We start from the raw sequence: 24,379 nt of genomic DNA on the forward strand, positions 1-24,379 counted from the left end.
TTCCTTCAACGGATAACATCAAGAAAATAGAAAAATAACCCAAAGATTCAGAGAAAATTTTAACAAATCATATATGTAATAAAGGACTTGTATTTAAAATAATATGTAATGCAAAAGGGGGGCACATTCCAAGACGACCAAATAGGAAGAGCTTCAGTCTGCATCTCCCAGCGTGACTGACACAGAAGACAGGTGATTTCTGCATTTCCAACTGAGGTACCTAGTTCATCTCACTGGGACTGATTGGGCGGTGGGTGCAGCCCATGGAGGACTAGCTGAAGCAGGGCAGGGCATCACCTCACCTGGGAAGCACAAGGGATCAGGGGATTTCCCTTTCCTGGTGAAGGGAAGCCGTGACAGACTACCTGGAAAAACGGGGCACTCCTGCCCAAATACTGCACTTTTCCCGAGGTCTTAGCAACTGGTAGACAAGGTGATTCTCTCCCGTGCCTGGCTCAACAGGTCCCACCCCCACAGAGCCTTGCTCTCTGCTAGCACAGCAGTCTGAGCTCAATCTGCCAGGCAGCAGCCTGGCTGGGGGTGTGTCACCTGACATTGCTGAGGTTTAAGGAGGTAAACAAAGCAGGCTGGAAGCTCAAACTGGGCAGAGCTCACTGCAGCTCAACAAGGCCTTCTGCCTCTAGACTCCACCTCTGTGGGCAGGGCATAGCTGAGCAAAAGGCAGCAGACAACTTCTGCAGACTTAAACGTCCCTGTCTGACAGCCCTGAAGAAAGCAGTGGTTTTCCCAGCATGGTGTTTGAGCTCTGAGAATGGACAGACTGTCTCCTCAAGTGGGTTCTTGACCCCCGTGTAGCCTAACTGGGAGATACCTCCCAGCAGAGGCCAACAGACACCTCATATAGATGGCTGTCCTTCTGGGACAAAGCTTCCCAAGGAAGGATCAGGCAGCAGTATTTGCTGTTCTGCAACATTTGCTGTTCTGCAGCCTCCACTGGAGATACCCAGGCAAACAGAGTCTAGAGTGGAACTCCAGAAAACTCCAACAGACCTGCAGCTGAGGGAACTGACTGTTAGAAAGAAAACTAACATACAGAAAGGAATAGCATCAACATCAGCAAAAAGGTCTTCTACATCAAAACCCCATCTACGGGCCACCAACATAAAAGAACAAAGATAGATAAAATCACAAAGATGGGGAGAAACCAGAGCAGAAAAGCTGAAAATTCTAAAAATCAGAGCACCTCTTCTCCTCCAATGGATCACAGCTCCCTGCCAGCGATGGAACAAAACTGGATGGAAAATGACTTTGACAAGTTGACAGAAGTACGCTTCAGAAGGTTGGTAATAACAAACTTCTCCGAGCTAAAGGAGGATGTTCAAAGCCATAACAAGGAAGCTAAAAACCTTGAAAAAAGATTAGATGAATGGCTAACTAGAATAAACAGTGTAGAGAAGACCTTAAATGACCTGATGGAGCTGAACACCTTGGCATAAGAACTTCACGATGCATGCACAAGCTTCAATAGCTGATTCTATCAAGTGAAAGAAAGGGTATCAGTGATTGAAGATCAAATTAATGAAATAAAGTGAGAAGTCATGGGTAGAAAAAAAGGGGAAAAAGAAAAGAACAAAGCCTCCAAGAAATATGGGACTATGTGAAAAGACCAAATCTACATCTGATTGGTGTACCTGAAAGTGATGGAGAGGATGGAACCCAGTTGGATAACACTCTTCAGGATATTATCCAGGAGAACTTCCCCAACATGGCAAGGCAGGCTGACATTCAAATTCAGGAAATAGAGAGAACACCACAAAAATAATTCTTGAGAATAGCAACCCCAAGACACATAATTGTCAGATTCACCAAGGTTGAAATGAAGGAAAAAATGTTAGGAGCAGCCAGAGAGAAAAGTCAGGTTGCTCACAAAGGGAAGACCATCAGACTAACAGTGGATGTCTCAGGAGAAACCCTACAAGCCAGAAGAGAGTGGGGGCCAATATTCAACATTCTTAAAGAAAAGAATTTTCAACCCAGAATTTCATATCCAGCCAAACTAAGCTTCATAAGTGAAGGAGAAATAAAATCCTTTACAGACAAGCACATGCCGAGAGATTTTGTCACCACCAGGCTGGCCTTACAAGATCTCCTGAAGGAAGCGGCAAACATGGAAAGAAACAACGGGTACCAGCCACTGCAAAAAGATGCCAAATTGTAAAGACCATCGATGCTAGGAAGAAACTGCATCAATTAAGAGGCAAAATAACCAGCAAACATCATAATGACAGGATCAAATTCACATATAGCAATATTAACCTTGAATGTAAATGGGATAAATGCCCCAAGTAAAAGATACAGACTGGCAAATTGGATAAAGAATCAAGACCCATCAGTGTGCTGTATTCAGGAGACCCATCTCACGTGCAAAGATGATGTACATAGGCTCAAAATAAAGGGATTGAGGAAGATCTACCAAGCAAATGGAAAGCAAAAAAAAAAAAAAAAAAAAAGCAGGGGTTGTAATCCTAGTCTCTGATAAAACAGACTTTAAACCAACAAAGATCAAAAGAGACAAAGAAGGCCATTACACAGTGGTAAAGAGATCAATTCAACCAGAAGAGCTAAGTATCCTAAATAAATGTGCACCCAATACAGGAGCACCAAGATTCATAAAGCAAGTCCTTAGAGACCTACAAAGAGACTTAGACTCCCATACAATAATAATGGGAGACTTTAACACCCCAGTGTCAATATCAGAAAGAACAACAAGACAGAAGGTTAACAAGGATATCCAGGACCTGAACTCAGCTTTGCATCAAGCAGACCTAATAGACACCTACAGAACTATCCACCCCAAATCAACTGAGTATACATTCTTCCCAGCACCACATCAAACTTATTCCAAAATTGACCACATAGTTGGAAGTAAAGCACTCCTCAGCAAATGTGAAAGAACAGAAATCACAACAAACTGCCTCTCAGACCACACTATAATCAAATTAGAACACAGGATGAAGAAACTCACTCAAAACCGCACAACTACACGGAAACTGAACAACCTGCTCCTGAATGACTACTGGGTAAATAATGAAGTGAAGGCAGAAATAAAGATGTTCTTTGAAACCAATGAGAACAAAGGCACAATGTACCAGAATTTCCGGGACACATTTAAAGCAGTGTGTAGAGGGAAATTTATAGCACTAAAAATGCCCACAAGAGAAAGCAGGAAAGATCTAAAATCGACACCCTAACATCACAATTAAAAGAACTAGAGAAGCAAGAGCAAACAAATTCAAAAGTTAGCAGAAGGCAAGAAATAACTAAGATCAGAGCAGCACTGAAAGAGATAGAGACACAAAAAACCCTTCAAAAAATCAATGAATTCAGCAGCCGGTTTTTTGAAAAGATCAACAAAATTGATAGCCCGCTAGCAAGACTAATAAGGAAGATAAGAGAAGAATCAAATAGGAGCAATAAAAAATGATAAAGGGGATATCAACACTTATCCCACAGAAATACAAACTACCATCAGAGAATACTATAAACACCTCTACAAAAATAAACAGGAAAGTCTAGGAGAAACTGAGAAATTCCTGGACACATACACCCTCCCAAGGCTAAACCAGGAAGAAGTTGAATCTCTGAATAGACCAATAACAGGCTGTGAAATTGAGGCAATAATTAACAGCCTACCAACCAAAAGAAGTCCAGGACCAGATGGAATCACAGCTGAATTCTACCAGAGGTACAAAGAGGAGCTGGTACCATTCCTTCCGAAAGTATTTCAATCAATAGAAAAAGAGAGAATCCTCCCTAACTCATTTTATGAGGCCAACATCATCTTGATACCAAAGCCTAGCAGAGATATAACAACAAAAAAAGAGAATTTTAGATGAATATTCCCAATGAACATTGATGCAAATATCCTCAATAAAATACTGGCAAACTGAATCCAGCAGCACATCAAAAAGCTTATGCACCACAATCAAGTCGGCTTCATCCCTGGGATGCAAGGCTGGTTCAACATACATAAATCAATAAATGTAATACATCACACAAACAGAACCAATGACAGAAACCACATGATTATCTCAATAGATGCAGAAAAGCCCTTCAGCAATATACAACAGGCCTTCATGCTAAAAATGCTCAATAAACTAGGTATTGATGGAACGTATCTCAAAATAATAAGAGCTATTTGTGACAAACCCATAGCCAATATCATACTCCATGGGCAAAAACTGGAAGCATTCCCTTTGAAAACCAGCACAAGACAAGGATGCCCTCTGTCACCACTCCCGTTCAACATAGTTTTGGAAGTTCTGGCCAGGGCAATCAGGCAAGAGAAAGAAATAAAGGGTATTCAATTAGGAAAAGAGGAAGGCAAATTGTCCCTGTTTGCAGATGACATTGTATATTTAGAAAATCCTGTCGTCTCCGCCCAAAATCTCCTTAAGCTGATAAGCAACTTCAGCAAAGTCTCGGGATACAAAACCAATGTGCAAAAATCACAAGCATTCCTATACAGCAATAACAGGCAAACAGAGAGCCAAAGCCTGAGTGAATTCCCATTCACAATTGCTACAAAGAGAATAAAATATCTAGGAATCCAACTTACAAGGGATGTGAAGGACCTCTTCAAGGAGAACTACAAACCACTGTTCAACAAAATAAAAGAGGACACAAACAAATGGAACAACATTCCATGCTCATGAACAGGAAGAATCAATATCGTGAAAATGGCCATACTGCCCAAAGTAATTTATAGATTCAGTGCCATCCCCATCAAGCTACCAATGACTTTTTTCACAGAATTGGAAAACTACTTTAAAGTTCATATGGAACCAAAAAAGACATCACATTGCCAAGACAATCCTAAGCAAAAAGAACAAAGCTGGGGGCATCATGCTACCTGACTTCAAACTATACTACAAGGCTGCAGTAACCAAAACAGCATGGTACTGGTGCCAAAACAGAGATATAGACCAATGGAACAGAACAGAGCCCTCAGAAATAATACCACACATCTACAACCACCTGATATTTGACAAACCTGACAAAAACAAGAAATGATGAAAGAATTTCCTATTTGATAAATGGTGTTGGGAAAACTGGCTAGTCATATGTAGAAAGCTGAAACTGGATCCCTTCCTTACATCTGATACAAAAATTAATTCAAGATGGATTAAAGACTTAAATATTAGACCTAAAACCATAAAAACCATAGAAGAAAACCTAGGCAAAACCTCTCAGGACATAGGCATGGGCAAGGACTTCATGACTAAAACACCAGAAGCGATGACAATAAAAGCCAAAATAGACAAGTGGGATCTAACTAAACTAAAGAGTGAACAGACAACCTACAGAACGGGAGAAAATTTTTGCAATCTACCCATCTGACAAAGGGCTAATATCCAGAATCCACAAAGAACTTAAACCAATTTAGAAGAAGAAAACAAACAACCCCATCAAAAAGTGGGCAAAAGATATGAACAGACACTTCTCAAAAGAAGACATATATGAAGCCAACAGACACATGAAAAAATGTTCATCATTGCTGGTCATCAGAGAAATGCAAATCAAAACCACAATGCAATACCCTCTCACACCAGTTAGAATGGCAATCATTAAAAAGTCAGGAAACAACAGATGCTGGAGAGGATGTGGAGAAATAGGAACGCTTTTACACTGTTGGTGGGAGTGTAAATTAGTTCAAGACAGTGTGGTGATTCCTCAAGGATCTAGAGCTGGAATTACCATTTGACCCAGCAATCCCACTTGGAACCAACCCAAATGTCCATCAATGATAGACTGAATTAAGAAAATGTGACACATATACACCATGGAATACTCTGCAGCCATAAAAAAGGATGAGCTCATAGCATTTGCAGGGACATGGATTCAGCTGGAAACCATCATTCTGAGCAAATATCACAAGGACAGAAAACCAAACACCACATGTTCTCACTCATAGGTGGGAATTGAACAATGAGATCACTTGGACACAGGGCCAGGGAATATTACACACCAGGGCCTGTTGATGGGTGGGGGCCTGGGGAAGGGACAGCATTAGGAGAAATATCTAATGTAAATGATGAGTTGATGGGTGCAGCAAACCAACATTGTACATGTATACATATGTATCAAACCTGCTTGTTGTGCACATGTACCCTGGAACTTAAAGTATAATAATAAAAAATTAAATAAATAAACAAAAACAATAAAATTTTAAAAAATAAGTAACTATTACAATTCAATAATACAAAGACAAATAACTCAATTTAAAAAATGAGCAAAGGATTTCAACTGACATTTCTCCAAAGAAGATATAAAATTGCTAACAAGCACTTGGGAAGATTTTCAACATCATTAATTAGGGAAATGCAAACCCAAATCACAATGAGATATCACTTGACACCAATTAGGTTGGCTATATTCAAAAAGACAAAAAATAACAAGTGCTGGCAAGGATGTGGGAAAATTGGAACTCTCATACATTGCTGGTCGGAATGTGAAATGTGGCAACCTCTTTGAAAAGCAGCCTGGCTGTTCCTCAAATGATTAAGCATAGAGTTATTTTATATCTACCCAAGAGAAATGAAAACATGTCCACACAAAAGCTTGTGTATGAGTATTCACAGCAGCACGATACACAATAGCCCAACAGTGGAAAAAACCCAAATGTCCATAAATTGATGAATAGATTAATAAAATGTGGTAACCCATATAATGAAATATTCTTCAGCAATAAAAACAAATGAAGTACTTGATCCTTTTGCCTCACAATTCTTAAGATTATTTCGTTTGTCTTGACTTTAGATAATCTGATGACTATGTGCCTAGGTGATGATCTTTTTGTGATGAATTTCCCAGGTGTTCTTAGAGCTTCTTGCATGTGGATGTCTAGATCTCTAGCAAAGCCAAGGAAGTTTTCCTCGATTAGTCCCTCAAATATGTTTTCCAAACTTTTAGATTTCTCTTATTCCTTGGAAACACCAATTATTCTTAGGTTTGGATGTTTAACATAGTCTCAAAAGTTCTTGGAAGCTTTGTTCCTTTAAAAAATTTTTTTTCTTTGTCTTTGACAGATTGGGTTCCTTTGAAAGCCTTGTCATCAAGCTCTGCGGTTCTTTATTCTGCTTCTTCGATTCTATTGCTGAGACTTTCCAGTGCATTTTGCATCTATTTAAGTGTGTCCTTGATTTCCAGAATTTGTAACTGTTTTTTATTTATGCTACCTATTTCACTGAAAATTTTTCCTTTCTTATCCTGTATGACATTTTTGATTCTGTCACTATCTTCTGTGTCTTACCCAATATTTTAATTAAATTATTCACTCTGTGGTCAGTTATCTTCACTTTATTTTCTCTGTGAAGTTATATTTTTGTGCTCTTAATATTAGTTATCTTTATAGTTATAAATTGATCTTAGTCCTCTGGTGTTTGTTTATTCTTACTAGTTATAACTGTGAATATTATTATATTTCTTCCTTTTCTCTCCTTTTATCTCTGGATCCAGCAGCATACTGATTTTAGTCAATGATTTCTTTTCTAGTGTTTGCTTTGATATAATTGTGTTTCTGATTTATGACTTGATTTGCCAACTTTAAATGAAATCCTTTGACTTCCAGCTCTTTTAAATTAAACAGTAAACACATTTTCTCATCATTCCAATTTCTTTCCCTCTTTCCCTCTCAATGTTTCAGTTATGTTGTTTCTGCCACTCTAACTCACATTTTTCTAGTTGTAGTGGTATTATTAAATATATAGTCTCCCTCAGTCTTTTCCCCGAAGTTATTGATTGACTGAATTCTGTCTTTTATTGGTTCCCACAAAAAGACATCAACAAAGTAATATTGCTCCAGTTTTTGAACCTTATTAAAACTATTGTTTGTAGCCCTTATACTTCAAGAAGAGTTTGCATATATATTCTTACCTCAAACTCTCTTTGCTTGAGAATCTCATGGGATTGTATCTGGTGTTCAGTGTTGCTGTGTAAAAATAGGAAGGCAGCCTGAATTCTTCCTTCTTATAAAATTGACCTGATCTTTTCACCTGTCTGCCCAAAGGGTTCTTTATCTTTGAAGCCCAGCAACTTTATTGGGATATGTCTCATTGGTCATTCTGGGTCTTTCTTTATTCTATCACACCAACTTCCTCATTCTCATCCTCTGTGAATCTACTGTGCTTTTTATACTGTCTGATTCTTGTGCCCCATTTTGTTTTTATTTCCTTAATTCTTCTATTTTTTTTCTTGGACTATGCCTTTCCTTAGTTGTGCAAGCTCATATCTTGTCTCTTCCTGCTAAGCTACCGTACTTTCCTTGAATTATTCCATTACTGCATCATATATCGTCTTTCATCCAGGTGATCACTTTAATTTGAAGGATTTTTTTCCCTCCAAATTCATGGCAAGACATTTGTTCATGACATTCATTGCTATGGTAATATTTTATAGAAGGATATACTTTATTAATAAATTTTTTGCCTTTTTCCCCTTTGTCTTGGAATATACATATAATTTTATTGTTCATCATTGAATGGTTTTCATTTTCCTAAACTCTGTATTTATAAGGGTTTCTTTGAGGCAGGACCAGGTCAGCTTTCCTGTTTAGCACGCTTGCCCAATACAAAGGTTCTTCTTTCCACAGTCTCCACAAAGATAGAATGCTTCTCAAAAAAATGTGCCTTGTCTTTCCAAATCTTTATTTGGCCTTGCTTCTTCATTTTTATGAAATTAATTGTAGTCCCATTGGGGTAGAAAGTCACCTCCTGCTTCTGCCACACTTTTGCAGCAAGGGGTACAGCTTCTGACTGTCAAGGTATACCCATCACTTTTGGGAAGGAAATTGTTAGTGGTGTGTTCTACGATCTGTCATGGCTGGTCTCCTACAACGGAGGTCTTGAGGTCGGTCTTTAGCCTCTCCCAAGTTCTTTCCAGAAGAACTCAGTTGCTTTTAGAAAATCTTAAAAGTATGTTAAGAGTTAAGATAAATACTTAAAAGTATTTAAACTCTCTCCTGAAGTTTATTTAACAACTGAGTTTTTGTTTTGAGTTTTCCATTCTTTATATGCCTTCGGGTGCTTCCAGGGAGAGAATTCTGGAGAAGGCTGCATGATGCAGCCATGAGTATACACTGGGAGTTTCCACTCCATCCCCAATCTCCACCAAAAAAGACGGTGCTTCTAAAGGTGTTTTTTCCCTCTAATGCCTTAGTTTCTTTATATAGTGGCCTAAAATAGTACAAAAATATCTTCATGGCAACTACAGGCATTGCTCATTGTATGGCAAGCTGATTTATGGAACTTTTCCACCACAGAATTGATGGTTCTGAGCATGAACTCAAACAGCAGTTACCTGAAAATCCAGACACATGAGGTCTTATCCCCCGATCTGTCAGTTTTGTCAGGGTGAAATATGCGCCTTCTCAGCCTTCTGCCGTCTTTGGTGCTCATTGCTAAATGGGTGAGTAGAAATGCCTCAGAGGAATCATCTTGGTGCTGGCTCCAAGGCTCTGTGCAGTCAGCCAGGCTATGAAAGAAGGCAGCCTGTGCCTTCTCCAGACTCATTCCTGCTCCCTCCTCAACCTAATCTTCTTGAATACACTCTCCACTCAAGAGCTGATGGAAAAATGGATCACTGACAAATAACGAATTATTGTATGAATTAACCTCTTGCTGGCAACTGGACAATTTGATAGTAGACTCAAACTGGATGATTTGAGAATTTAATAAAGGGACTACTAATTCATCCTATGCGAATGTGAGCCCTCATTTAGGGTTGAGAGAGAGTAGCCAAGAGATAGTGCAGTAGTTGGGGATTTATAAATGTCAGAGAGCCTTTATCATTTCTTGACCTGGAGGGGCTAAATGGCACAGGAAACTCCCAAAAGTATTGCACAGTGAGGGCTTCTGGAAAGGAGCTTTGGCCTTCAGTAGCAGGCTGTAGGCTGTATAAGGAGGGAAGTAGGGAAAAGAATCTCACCCTTTCTATGTCACCTTCTCAGCTCCTGCCAGTGCTTCTCATTGGCCAAACCAAATCAAAAGCCAGATAGCAAATGGAGCTACTTGATCAAGTCCTTCTCCTATGATGCGGGGAAGACAGTGGATCTGGAGGGGCAGAAGAAAAATAAACAACCTTACAGGGATCCACCAATTGCTTGAACAAAACTTCAAAGCTATTTTGTTCTGTACCAAACACATTGCAAATATTGTTGGCTTGCGGAAAGCAGATATAAGATTATTCTAAAGAAAACATCAAGCCTGAGGCCATATATCAATTACAAGGTGAATTTTAGGGCTCAACACAGTTATATATCATCATGTTCAAACAAACAAATGCCTGGATTTGAATGCTAAGGCATAGGATTATTTCAACATGCACACACTGAGCATTTTCTGAAAATCATCAAGCTTTTATTTCCATTTTATCCTAAATCCCCTGACCACTTCTCATTCAATTTCCACGAACAGGCCTCCTCTTTCCATCCTTACTTTAATCCTGGGGTTTCCTAACTCAGCCTTCTTCCTTGCTAATTCTACTCCTTCTCACAGACAGGTATTTTTTTCTGTTCTTTGACATCAGTTTCCACATCTTCTTTAGTGAGATTTCATACTATTTCTTTAGCTCAGCCCTCCCTTATGAATTCCCAGCTCATAGACCATAGCTGCCAACTGGACGTTTTCACCTGGATGCTTTATAGACATCTTAAATTATGTTGAAAAACTAACTCATTATCCTAAGCATTCCCAAACAACCTCCTGACACACGCGCACGTGCGCACACACACACACAGACACCCTGCCTATTCTTGAATTCTCAAACTTATTTAATATTTTATGGCCTTCATTTTTGTTTTCTAACAAAAATAGATAAATGTATGGATGGAATTTCTTTCTTGGCAGAGAAATAAGTAAATATTTAAAACATTTCTTCAGTGTTTTCTACAATGAAAACAAAATCAACAATTTCTATAGTCTATGTAAGGGTCAGTTTCCCAAAGCTATGGCCATTAGTAATCATCAACACCTTCTCCCTGGTGTCCCATATCCCAGTGGTCATAAATTCATGGCGAAGACACAAAGCTCATGTCTTCCCTGCTAGGAACTGTATGCCCATGTCTGGCATTAAAACAGCTATTTCTTGAATGAATAACTCTATGTCTTTTAGCTCTACCCTCTATCTCCACTGCCAGCCCTGCTTCATCTAATTTTAGTCAATAATTTCTTTTCTGGTATTTGCTTTGAGGACCTATGTCAAGGTCTGCTGCCAACACCTTGACATAGGTTCTCAGTGTCTTTCTCCTGTAGCACCAAAGGGCCTTCCAGAGGCTTTCCTGCCTCCAAATATTCCCTCTCTAATCCTTTCTCTTCACTGCAGCTAATTACCTTTCTAAAGAGCAATTGTGGTCCCTCTTTACTTTTATTTTATCTTATTTTATTTAAGACTGGGTCTGGCTCTGTCACCCAGGTTGGAGTTCAGTGGTGCAATCTCAGCTCACTGCAACCTCTTTCTCCCAGGCTCAAGCCATCCTGCCACCTCAGCCTCGGTAGCTGGGACTATAGGCGCATGCCACCATGCACAGCTAATTTTTCTATTTCTTTGTAGAGATGAAGTTTCACCATGTTGCCAGGCTGGTCTCAAACTCCTGAGCTCAAGCGATCCACCCACCTCGGCCTTCCAAAGTGAGCCACTGAGACCATAAATAATAATAATAATAATAATAATAATAATAATAATAATAATAATAAAACTCTCACTACTTCTGCCTTGCTGGCTGGGCCACAGATGATTCCTGTGTATTTGCCAAAACAGTGTGCACACACTTGCATTTGCAGGTTAGAGACAAAGTATGTCCACTCTAGGTTCCTGCTGCCCTTAAGCTACCTTCCAGTTTGCTACCTCCTATCTACAGGACTAAGACCCAAGTCTTTAGCATGGAAATCAGTTTTCCTTTTTAGCCTCATTTCCTGCCTTACCCATCCACTCACTTAGAACTTGGATTCTTCAACCTCTTACAGTCCCCAAAAATGTTTTCTATGTGCCATGCCCCTTTTTGCTTCCCAGGAGTTCCTATTTATGCTTCGAGAAGCATCTCAAATATCATTCCCTTCATGATGCCTTTGTGAACTCTCTAGCATTAGCTGCTCCATCCTCTGATGTTGTCCTATTTTTGTCTATCTCTATGTTGTGCAATAATTACATCTTTACATTTCTGTTGGCCCAGCACAAGCCCTACAGGCCAGGACTGTATTGTAGTTTTTCTTTGTCATCCCACCCACCAGTGCAAAATTTAGAAAATAGCAAGAACTCAATCAATAGATGCTAAATTAATGAACAATTTATTAGCCTACATTTATGGAGCATTCTTGGTACTCATGAAACAGTTTCATCTCTCTCACATCTCAGTGTTATGTTTCACTGCAGCTTTCTCTAAGGAATTTTGTGAGAAATATGGAGTATTGCAGCACTATTCTTCGGTCACGTGGAGGTTTAATTCCTATTTATACTTTTCTGGTATTACTAGAAATAATGACTACTTATCTGGCAAATCTCTGAAATTTCTTTTTAAGGAAATTGTTATTGTTGGAGAAATTTGCAAAGCCTGACTCTGCCAGGGCTCTAGTCCTCATATCTAAGCAGTTAGTTCTCTGCTACGTTATGTTTAGCTTTTGACTCTGGAAAACACTCTTTGAACGCCTCCTTTGTGCAGATTTATCCAACTGTCTCCTCTTTCTTTCATTAAGCTTGCCCAGTAAAGCCATATTCCTTCTGTTTTCAATTGTGAATTTATTTCCACTGGAGCTTTCTGACTTAGAATCTATTTGAACTTCTATAGAAACTTTGGTTGAAAAGGAAAAAAAGGAAAAAGGGCCTGTTTTTAAAGGTTTTCTCTTTCACCTAATATTAGAGGGGATTTCTTTGTGATTAAACAAATTTGTTATAAAGTAACACACACTGTGAAATATCCAAACAACTACAATGTCTTTATAAATATATTTTTCTTATCGGAGAAGGCAACAGGCAGATCAGCCACTCTTGCAAGGCCATATTTCACAGAGACAGCTGAATTCACCCACCGTTGAATTATGTTATGCAGCCAGTGATTTAGCATTGTCATCTATTTTGATTGACACCAAAAGCCTTCCAGGACAGTAAATGTAAAGACGTTAGAAGAAAATCACTTACAAAATGGCTTGATAGTTCCTGTTAATGAGTTTTAAAATGCGGTATAACAACTTAATCAAATCAGACAGCTCCATAAAAGAATTAATTTGGTCATTGGCTCTCTTTCCAAAATGACTTTGTTGTACTGAGTAAGGTGAGAATTTTTCTGTGGCTAAAACATTCACAACTAGATTCTAAATGACATGACCTGGAATAAGTTATGGATTACCCAAAGTTTCTCAGGAGTTATTTATATTGCAGCCTCTTGTTAAATGAGATGCATGTCTTTTCTGAAGTTTCATTTTAATGAAAAAGAAGAATATGAATGACATGTAGTAAAGACCCTGGGCCTACACTTAAAATCTCACTTTTGGATAACTTGTGTGTTGCTGTTTAGAAATTAGAGTGACATTGAGATGCTATTATGGGTTGCCAATGGGAGGGGATTCAGGAATATCTCCATACTGCCCCAGACCACGGAAATAATTTTCTGCAATGTCAAGAGAAAAACACAGGACAATAACCAGTTGAAAGCAGCAAAGTTCTGCATTATTTTTTGCTGTCCTCTTGTTCCAAACTCTAGAGGAGATTATTAGAAATGTACTATCTCTCCCTGTAGAATTATGGGCTTAAGCCAAGACTAGAGAGCTAAGGAGACTCGTTTTTTGTCTACCCGGGCTCAGACACCAATCTCTTTAGTGCACCTCCAGACTGAAGTTGTTTCTGAGGTCAGCTTTAAGGAGAAAATTACATATAATCAGAATTACCCTCCAAAATTCATAAATCACCTTCCATTGGTATAGATCACTGTCTCTCGGATTGAGCAGCAGATTAAGTAGTCAGATTGCATTTAGGTTTACATTATATAAAATTTATTATGTTTTGGCTGGGCTTGGTGGCTCACACCTGTAATACCAGCACTTTAGGAAGCCAAGATGGGAGGATGGATAGAGGTCAGAAGTTTAAGACCAGCTTGGGCAACAAAGCAAGACCCCATCTCTATAAAAACTTTAAGAATTAACTGGATACAGTGGCACATGCCTATAGTCCCAGATACTGGGGAGGCTGGGGCAGAAGGATCATTTGAGCCCAGGAGTTTGCGGCTGCAGTGAGCTATGATCATGCCACTGTACTCTAGCCTAGGTGACAGAATGAGACCCTGTCGCGTACAAAAAAAAAAAAAACCCTAGTATCCTTAAATACTAGGAATCACCTTCAGAATGGCATTGAAAGGCAGGAAGTCTGCCAGGCAGTGCATGAGGGAAGAGCAGAGTCATAGACTCTACCTCAGACTATCTTATTGACAGACAAGTTACAGGCACTTTTAAAATCAGTCTCCCCTTTCCTTCCTCTCTCTCTCTTTTTCTCAGCTTTCTGTCTCCTAGAGTTAAATTTTAATGAAAAAGAAAAATAATGTTAATTATTTGTGTGTTAAATATGTATAACATTTCTATGTATTTATATTATTAATATGATATAATAATGTAATATTTGTATTATTAATATTTATTTAAAACCATCAGCACACACTTAGAACCTCCGTTTTGGGTAATGTAGTTATTACCACCATTCCTATCTGACATTTATTTGTGTATTTGTTCAGTGTATATCTGTGCATTCTATGAGACTGTGGGGTTTATGGAGAAAGGGACCATGTCTCTTTTGGGTCACCATTTCATTCTCAAAACTAGCATGGAGCCGAAGAGGAGCTGAAAACATTTTTATTAAATGAATGACTAAAGGAGAGAGACCATTAGACATTACTGTCTTTGGAAGTTCTCTTAGTGACTGTGGCTTAATCACGTTGCAGTGTTATAGACACCTTTATAATTTACAAAGAGCTTTCACAAACATGGCCTTATTATGAAGGTGACAAGCATGATTGTCCCCCACCCCAGCCTGTAGAAGAAGAAACTGAGACTTGGAGAGACTAACCAACTTGTCCAAAGTTGCACAGCTAACCTATGGCAGAACTAGGTCTCGAACCCCTGTCTTCTAACCCTGAGCCAGACCAGTTGGAGTTCCCCATCCCCAGTGACCTCTCCTACATTTGTGGGGACTCTTGTGTATCAGAGTTTGTGACTCTGTGCCCACGTAAGGCAGTGGTCACATCTTGTCCCTCATAACAGGGATGTATTGAGTGCCTACTATGCACCAGACATTGCACAAAATTTCCAGGACGCAAACATGAATGAGATGTAGTTCTTGCCATCAAAACAACTCACAATCTAATGCAGCATAGTGTTAAATATGTACATTTTTAATATACTGTTGAATATGTTTGTGGACGAAATCCTATCCTGCGCATGCAGTTGCAATAATATGCAGGTTAAATGAAAGGAAAAGCAAGCCTTGCTGGTTTGCACATACGTTAACAACTATTAGTTCAAGTTGGAAACAAGATTTTAACCATTCTGCACAAGTGTTAAGGAGTGCGTATTTGCAGAGCTGAGGCCAGGAGGCTTAAATTTTAGAAACAGCTGTGGAACTCCTTTCAGTATGTACAGTTGGAAGGAGGCTGGCATTGTCAGGGAGTTGCTCTGGAAAATACAGGCAGTGAATATATTTTGTCTCTTCCCTTATTTCGGTGTTAGTCTCCCCATAGAATTCCAAGTGAGAAAATAACCTGCAAAGGTGTGAGGTGGGAATCATATTACAACGTTGAAGAAGGTGAGATCCTCAGAGATGAAAGGGGAAGAAAATGGCACTTTATTGCATGAGAGTAATCTTCCAGGATTTGTACCATGATGTGTTACATTTTAACAAGAAGAGTACCCATAAGGGTCAGTTTCAGGAACATCACGTGAATCCCTGGAGAAAAGTAAATGGTTGATTGGCTGTCACACTTACAGTTTCAATATGCTGGGTAAAGCAAAGCAAGGAAAGGTGAGGTCTCACCAAGTGCAGATTACAAAACAAATGCATTTTTTGTGTGCTTTTTTCATAGTAGATGACTTTGAAACAAAAAGAGAAAAATAACCCTGTAAGTAAGTAGAAACTCTGGAAGTAAAACTGAGTGATAGAGGATTAGTTTTCACATGTAGGCGATACACAGAGTTTGTACAGTTTTCTAGTTACAAGACTGGGTAGAATTAATATTCAAAGAGAAGACTGTTACGAACAATGGTTCAGAAGGAAGAAGGAACTCGATGAGGTTGTGAGGGATCGAGAAGGAATGTTTTGCTTGAAACATGGAGTATGGCAACAATGAATTCGCCTAGTTTTGAATCAAAATGACCTGAAAAACTTCTCTAGAAAGCTTCCAACCAAGCATTGCTATATTATGGAAGAACCTGCCATATGGATTGAAACTTTTCTAGAACTTTTAATAGATGAGCCCTTGTAAGTAAGATCCAGACAACCAAATTACTCCTCTTTGAATGCTATTGTGGGTATCATGTCAAGATCCAATGTTTTCTTTCCATGTTATACTCAAGAAATAAAACTTAATATCTATAGTTCAGGTTATATTTGAAACTTATAGTTCTTGATTGAAGCTAATATAAAAACACTCTGTAGGCTGAGCATGGTGGCTCACACCTGTAATCTCAATGCTTTGAGCGGCCTAGGCTGGAGGATCACTTGAGGCCAGGAGTTCAAGACCAGCCTGAGCAACACAGCGAGACCCCATCTGATATGGTTTGGCTCTGTGTCCCCACCCAAATCTCACCTCAAATTGTAGTAATTCCCATGTGTTAAGAGCGAGACCAGGTGGAGATAATTGAATCATGGTGGCAGTTTCCTCTATGCTGTTCTCATGAGAGTGAGTTATCATGAGATCTGATGGTTTTATAGGGGGCTTCCCCCTTTGCGCAGCACTCATTCTCCCTCCTGCTGCCCTGTGAAGAAGTGCCTTCAGCCATGATTGTCACTTTCTTGAGGACTCCGCAGCCACGTGGAACTATGAGTCAATTAAGCCTCTTTTCTTTATAAATTACCCAGTCTTGGGTATTTCTTCATAGCAGCATGAAAACAGACTAATACAGTAAATTAGTACCAGGAGTAGTGGATCACTGCTGAAAAGATACCCAGAAAATGAAAATAAAAAATTAGCCAGACACGATGGCATGCTCCTGAGGTCCTAGCTATTCAGGAGGCTGAGGCAGGAGGATCGCTTGAGCCCAGGAGTTTGAGGTTACAGTGAGCTATGATTGTGCCACTGTACTCTAGCCTGGGTGGCAGAGTGAGACTTTGTCTCTTAAAAAGTATAATTTAAAAAAACAGAAGGAAAGATTCCATGAATGACATTTTAAAGGGAAAAAATGTTTAGGACAATTACATTGTGTATTCGAACAAAATATACTCTTATTTCATAACCCGTGAAAATCTGCACTGACTGGAAAAGAGATGAATTATGGTCACTGAGAAACAGAATGTAAAGCATTATTTTCAGGAAAAGAAAACCTAGTTTCTTTTACATGCCACTCACATATTGGTATTTTCTCATTATTAGATCTTACATTTTTTTAAGTTCAGAGTTTTAAAATTCCCCAGAGACTTCTGCAAAACCTGAACCATCATTGAGTAATCCATCAAAAATCCAAAGGCATTAAAAATTCCATGACTAATATGTGTGAAATGTTTGAAGATGAAACTCACTTTTGTAATTATAGACCGCAGAATGTGGAATAGTTTCTGCCGTTTGAATTGCCTACCTGAGGATACTACTTGAAAGTTCTATCTTCCATAAATAACAGTCAGCCTCTTATAGAAGACAGGCAGTGTTTTCATACCTGGCATAGAAATTATTTTAGAAACATTTCCATGCAACATTTTTTCATTATTACCAAGATCTGGTGACTATGAAAGGGAGTAAACTTACACAGCTGGTTCTTTTCAGACAGAGCGATTCAATTTATTCTTGCTCCAGTACTGTAGGAAAATAAAAAGGTTAAAATTACCTTTTAGATTCAATGTGGTATTTTCCCTAGATACCTAAACAAATGGAAGACAGGCAGCTTTCCCAGCTTTGGAATAGGGGACAGTAAGGGATTTCCCTTGCAGCGTGTTGTGTTTTATCTGAAATCTGGTGCTTTTCCATAATTAAAAAAGGGATTTAGATACTGAATTTCATCCTTAAAACAGTCAGTATCTTGTAAATTTTCCAGATATTTCCCTGGTTCATCACGAGGCAAGAGACTTACTTTAATTCTGATCTAATGTGTACATACCTTTTAATTAGGTGCTAAAACAATTTGGGAGATGGGATGGTTTGGTACAAACTTGCTCCTGCCGTGGAAATGGTGACTTGGTTGATCTATGTTCTGGTTCAAGAATGTGCAGGTTTGGGTTTTTTATGATGTATATTTTTTATATCATAAAATGTACACATTATAAAATGTACCACTTTAATTGTTTTTAAGTATACAATTCAGTGGCATTAAGTACACTCCCATTGTTGTGCAACCAATATCACTATCTACAGGCAGAACTTTATTCTCATCCCTCATTGAAATCTATACTCATTAAACAGTAGCTGTCCATTTCCCTCTTCTCTCAGCCCTTGGTAACCACTATTCTACTTTCTGTCTCTATGAGTTTAACTATTCTAAGTGCCTAATATACATAAAATCATACAGCATTTGTCCTTTTGAGACTGGATTGTTTCATTGAGTGTGTTTTCAAGGTTCAGCAATGTTGTAGTTTGGATCAGAATTTCATTCCCTTTCAAGGCTAAATATGTTCTACTGTATGTTATACACATTTTGTTTATCCATTCCTCCATTGATGGGCATTTGGATTGTTTCCACCATTTGGCTTTTGAGAAGAAAGATGCTATTGACATCGGTATACAAAATTTATTTGAGCCCATGTTTTTAGTTTATATATATATATATGAATTGCTGGACGATATGGTAATTCGATGTTTAATTTATTGAGGAATTATCATACTATAGAAATGTGTAGTTTTTTGTTGTTGTTGTTTGTTTGTTTGTTTGTTTGTTTGTTTGTTGAGACAAGGTCTCCTTCTGTTGCCCAGGCTAGGCTTCGGTGGCATGACCACAGCTCACTGCAGCCTTCACCTCCCAGACCCAAGCAATGCTACCACCTTAGCCTCCCAAGTAGCTGGGACTACAGGTACACGCCACTACGCCCGGCTAATTTTTTATTTTTTATTTTTATTTTTATTTTTTTTGAGACGGAGTCTCACTCTGTCATCCAGGCTGGAGTGCAGTGGCGTGATCTCAGCTCACTACAACCTCTGCCGCTCAGGTTCAAGCGATTCTCCTGTCTCAGCCTCCTGAGTAACTAGGATTACAGGCGCCAGCCACCAAGCCTGGGTTTTTTTTTTTTTTTTTTTTTTTTTTTTTAGTAGAGACAGGGTTTTAACCATATTGCCCAGGCTGGTCTCAAACTCCTGAGTTCAAGCAATTTACCCACTCCAGCCTCCAAAGTGCTGGAATTATAGGCATGGACCACCACACCAGGCCAGAATGTATAGTATTTTTTTTGTTTTTTTTTTTTCTTTTTGAGATGGAGTCTTGCTCTGTCACCCGAGTTGGAGTGCAGTGGCATAATCTCGGCTCACTGCAAGCTCTGCCTTCCAGGTTCACGCCATTCTCCTGCCTCAGCCTCCCGAGTAGCTGGGACTATAGGCGCCCTCCACTACACCCGGCTAATTTTTTGTATTTTTAGTAGAGACGGGGTTTCACCGCGTTAGCCAGGACAGTCTCGATCTCCTGACCTTGTGATCTCCCCGCCTCAGCCTCCCAAAGTGCTGGGATTATAGGCGTGAGCCACCATGCCCGGTGAATGTACAGCTTTTAATCAGCATTCCAGGTAATGTTATAATCAGATAATCTGAAAAACATTTGTTTGTCAGTTACCTATAGCTATGCAACAAACCAGTCCAAACAATTAGTAGCATATAACAACAACCATTTATTTAGCTCACAATTATACTGGGTGGCTCTTCTGGCCTGGGCTGGGTTCCTCTGGTTCTGTTGGCCTAGCTCACGTTTCTGTGGTCACTTGGCTGGTCATTTGGGTGCTGGCTGTCCTCAGATGGCCTGTCATGTATCCAGTGGTTGCTTGGCTGTAGGCTGAGGCAATGGCTTGACCAGGCCTAGAACCTTTCCTTGTTTAGTAAGCTAACCCCAGCTTGCTCCCAGGGTGGCAGGGTCCCAAGAGCAGCAAGCGAGCAAGTTCCACTGCATAAGCTCTTTTAAGGTCTTTGCCTATATTATGTTTGCTTGTCTATTGGCCAAAGCCAGTCACGGCCAAGCCCAGTGTCAGTATAGAGGACACTACCAAACGGTGTGGATACAGAGAGGCAGAAAAGGGGCTGGGATCATTACTACTATTATTCCACCACAACTTAACTGCTTAGTTCAGTATTCTGATGTGAACTCAGGATTGTCTGAAAACTTTCTCCTGCCATAATAAATCCGTGAATGGAGCATAATCATGTCTGAAGTTGCATAGAGCCCTCTGAACCATATGCCCCAGCACCTCTACAATGCTTTCCATTTGAGGGTTCATTCGTTAATTTAATAAATACTTATTGTGAATCTACTGGTGTCTGGAACTCTTCTAGGACCTGGGGATACAGCTATCAACAAAACAGTCCAAGTTCCTCTTCTCTAGGGACTTACGTTCTACTGCAGATGGAAAAGTTTTAGGAGTGAGAATAAATGTCTGGATCCCTGGCACATATCCAGGAAGTTTTGTGGTTGTCGTTGTTTAAAGAAGAAGAAGCTTGGAGAATGTTCTTTATTCCCTATTCTCCACCACTATGTGCTTTTACTAATATTTGAGTAGAGGAAAATATTTTGGTTAATTAGAATTTCCAGGTATTTAAATGCCAGAAGGCAGATGCAAACCTGTGTCAGGACATGAGAACTGACTTTAACTTGTAATCCATATAGCTTGGTGCAAAAGTAACCGTGGCTTCCCGTAACAGTAAAAGCCGCGATTACTTTTGCACCAACCTCATACAAGACTGATGGATTCGCATCTCATTTCATTTATGCTTTCTGCAAGGCTTTGTGGCTAATACTTTTGGCCCCTTAGCTATCTGAGGAAGGGCTACTGATCTTTACAGCTCAAAGGGCACTAAAGAGTCACACTCAGCCGAGTAGTGATGGATGGCTACAACAGACTGAATACTTCTTTATTTCATTATTATTATTGTGTGTGTTTAATCCTATGGGAGTAGACCAGCATTCTATATTTTTAAAGCAGCACTGGTTTGTTGGAAAATTTGACTTTTATAAACTGAAAGTGTATGTCATCAGTACCTGGAGATGAGATGGGTTTAATGTCCAGCTGATGCTCAGAGGGGCTGCTACTCTCTGCATGGGTTAGTTTGCCAACTAAAACTCACTTCATGCACAAGAGCTGTCATTGAATAACAGTCAAGTTTTGCTTCAGTGTAAGCAGATATTCCAGTGGGGGAGAATTAAGGGACAGCGTGTAGGAGTATTCAAATTAGGATCTTTAGAGCCAGACAGATGTGTCCGTTACTAGCATGGACCTTGGGCAAATGACTTAACCTCTCTGAGTCTCAGTTTCTTTTCTATAAAATGGGATAATAACACTATCTGCCCCATGAAATTGGAAACACTAACAGAAAGCATGCAAAGCTTGTAGCATAGTGCCTGCAGTGGGCACTTGATTAAAAATGTTAGCTAAAAGTTGTTATCTTTTTTTTTTTTTTTTTAAGACAGAGTCTCACTCTGCCTCCTAGACTGGAGTGCAGTGGCACAATCTCAGCTCACTGCGACCTCTGCCTCCCTAGTTCAAGCAATTCTCCTGCCCTAGCCTCTAGAGTAGCTGGGATTACAGGCGCCCGCCACCACGCCTGGCTAATTTTTGTATTTTCAGTAGAGATGGGGTTTCACCATGTTGCTCAGGCTGATCTCGAACCCCTGACCTCAGATGATCCACCCACCTCAGCCTCCCAAAGTGCTGGGATTACAGGCATGAGTAACCATCCCTGGCCTAAAGGCTGTTACCTTAATAAATGCTATTCTGATCTACAGTTACATCACCACAAACAGGTGCCTTTGGCCTGGTTCACAGTGCCAGAATCTGAACTACAGGGGAATTACTCTTGGGACCACCCTAGCACAAATCCAAGCTGAGAAAAAGACATTTATGAAACTGATTTGCCATTTATGTGTAGCCAGGCAAGAATTCCTACTTGGACTCTTGGCCACTATTTGAGCAACTTTTCTGTAACACTGAACCATAGAAGCAGTCCATCCACCACCACAACAATAAAAACTAGCACTTCACACACTAGCACCTTACCTGGAATGATTGTAGGGGTGTTAGAAAGAGCGACCCAAAATATCTCCTGTGTAACTTTCCACCAGACTTTATCGAAGAGCCCACTACCAACCTGTAAATTGATTGAATATTGTATTTTCCTCTGTGGACTTAGCTGAAAGTAGCAGCTGGACCCAGTGAGAGTTTAGCTGGGAGTAGACTTTGATGGATGGGAACAGGAGTTTCATGAAGTAAGAGGAGAAGAGAGAGAGGGTTTTGGTTCATGGGTATAGGAGCCATGCAACTTGTATAATTTCATCATAAACATGGCACGCAGGGAGACGGTGAAATGCCCCCAGGTAGCCGGAAGAAATTGCAAGGCTTTGGTGTTGGGGAGACCAGGGAGATAAAGAAATTAGGGGTAGGAGAGGGATCCAAAGGGGAAATGAAGGAGAGTGAAAGGCAAACTTTTCAACTGAGTTACATGAGCAACATCATCTGTAACACAGGGTGGAAAAATCCTATCTTCCTGTCCTCCCCCATGTGACAGGAAGCTGATCTGCCTTCTTGGATTTATTTCCTTCTGGGGCTGTATTTCTCTCCTTGCGCTTTGTCTCACCTCCTACCTTGTTATAGGCAATCTTTCTCCCCCTGAGGAAATCATAATTCTATCACTGTGGAAATTGAAGTGTCTTCAGCTTTCTTAGCAGTCTTAGAGTATTTTCTTAGGACAAATTGCCAATTTCCTCTTTTATGGAAAATACTAAAATACTTTTTTTTTAATAGAGTGACCTTGATTCTTTCCCATTTGCTATTCTTTCTAATTTCTAGACTGGAGCTAGAAAAATTGAATGAAGTTGTCAGCCTAGTGGCAATAACCACATTAAAATGTTTCTCTGAAAGTCTTTGGAGCAGAGTCCTTGGGCATTTTTACCAGTGACCATCCATGAAGTGACAGCACTATAGACGCAGGGTTTTATTGTGCCCACAGAACTTTCCACCAGCCCTTCTGGTATGATTTACTGTGTCTGTCTTATCCAGGCCCTAACACAGGGCTTGGAGCACAATCAGTGATCAATAAACGTTAACTCAGTGACAGGACAGATGGTCACTGATTTAAAAATAACAACCTTGGGCCAGGCGTGGTGCCTCACACCTGTAATCCCAGCACATTGGAAGGCCAAGGCAGGCAGATTACCTGAGGTTAGGTGTTCGAGACCAGCCTGGCCAACATGGTGAAACCCCATCTCTACTAAAATTACAAAAATTATCCAGTCATGGTGGCACGCACCTGTAATCTCACCTACTCAGGGGGCTGAGGAAGGAGAATCTCTTGAGCCCAGGAGACAGAGGGTACAGTAAACCGAGATCGTGCCACTACACTTCAGCCTGGGCAACAGAGCAAGACTCTGTCTCAAAAAAATAAAAATAAAAATAACCTTGCCTCATACTGTTGGGGTACATACTTCCAAGAAGTGGCCCTTGGCAGCTCTGGGAAGCTCTGAGACACTGTTCTTCCTTGGAGTAGTCCCTCTCAGCCTGAGACACTGTCCATCTAAATCTGTGGTACAGGTTCTCCAACTCTAGGAGGCCAGGAGGCCAGGAGGCGCGGTGTCTGACAATCGTTTGACCTTGTGGCTCCAGGACACCCCAACACTCTGGACTAAACACTGGAACATTCCTGTCCTTAAAGACATTAAAGATTGTGCTCTAATTAGTTTGGAAATGGAATTTCTTAAACTATTTCTAAAAGCAGTTGCATCCTGGGGACAAATTGATTAAATTCACCAGTTCTCCTGAAAATGATATTTGAAAGGAAAGTTGAGCTGCTTCTATCTTCCCAGAGAAATTGACATGTCATTGAGATGTTGGAGACCCTCAAGAGGCAGAAATGTCTTCATCTCTTGCTGTTCAGGTGCTGACTAAAACCGTTGATCCTTTTCCTTGAAATATGAGGTTCAGAGGTTGGCCTCAGAAAAGCAGGGGACAGAATATTCTGGAGACTCTGGCAAGTAGAGGACCCCTTGCTAGGAGTAAG

General features: G+C 40.0%; 1 protein-coding gene across 3 annotated transcripts in view; it reads left to right on the forward strand.

Annotated features, from left to right (window-relative positions):
• The window catches only part of ST6GALNAC5 (ST6 N-acetylgalactosaminide alpha-2,6-sialyltransferase 5), a 189,716-nt gene that overhangs the window by 108,741 nt on the left and 56,596 nt on the right, over window positions 1-24,379 (forward strand). The gene's annotated exons all lie outside the window — the stretch shown is intronic.

The sequence above is a fragment of the Rhinopithecus roxellana genome, chromosome 12 (assembly GCF_007565055.1).
Source record: "Rhinopithecus roxellana isolate Shanxi Qingling chromosome 12, ASM756505v1, whole genome shotgun sequence".
Lineage (NCBI taxonomy): Eukaryota > Metazoa > Chordata > Mammalia > Primates > Cercopithecidae > Rhinopithecus > Rhinopithecus roxellana.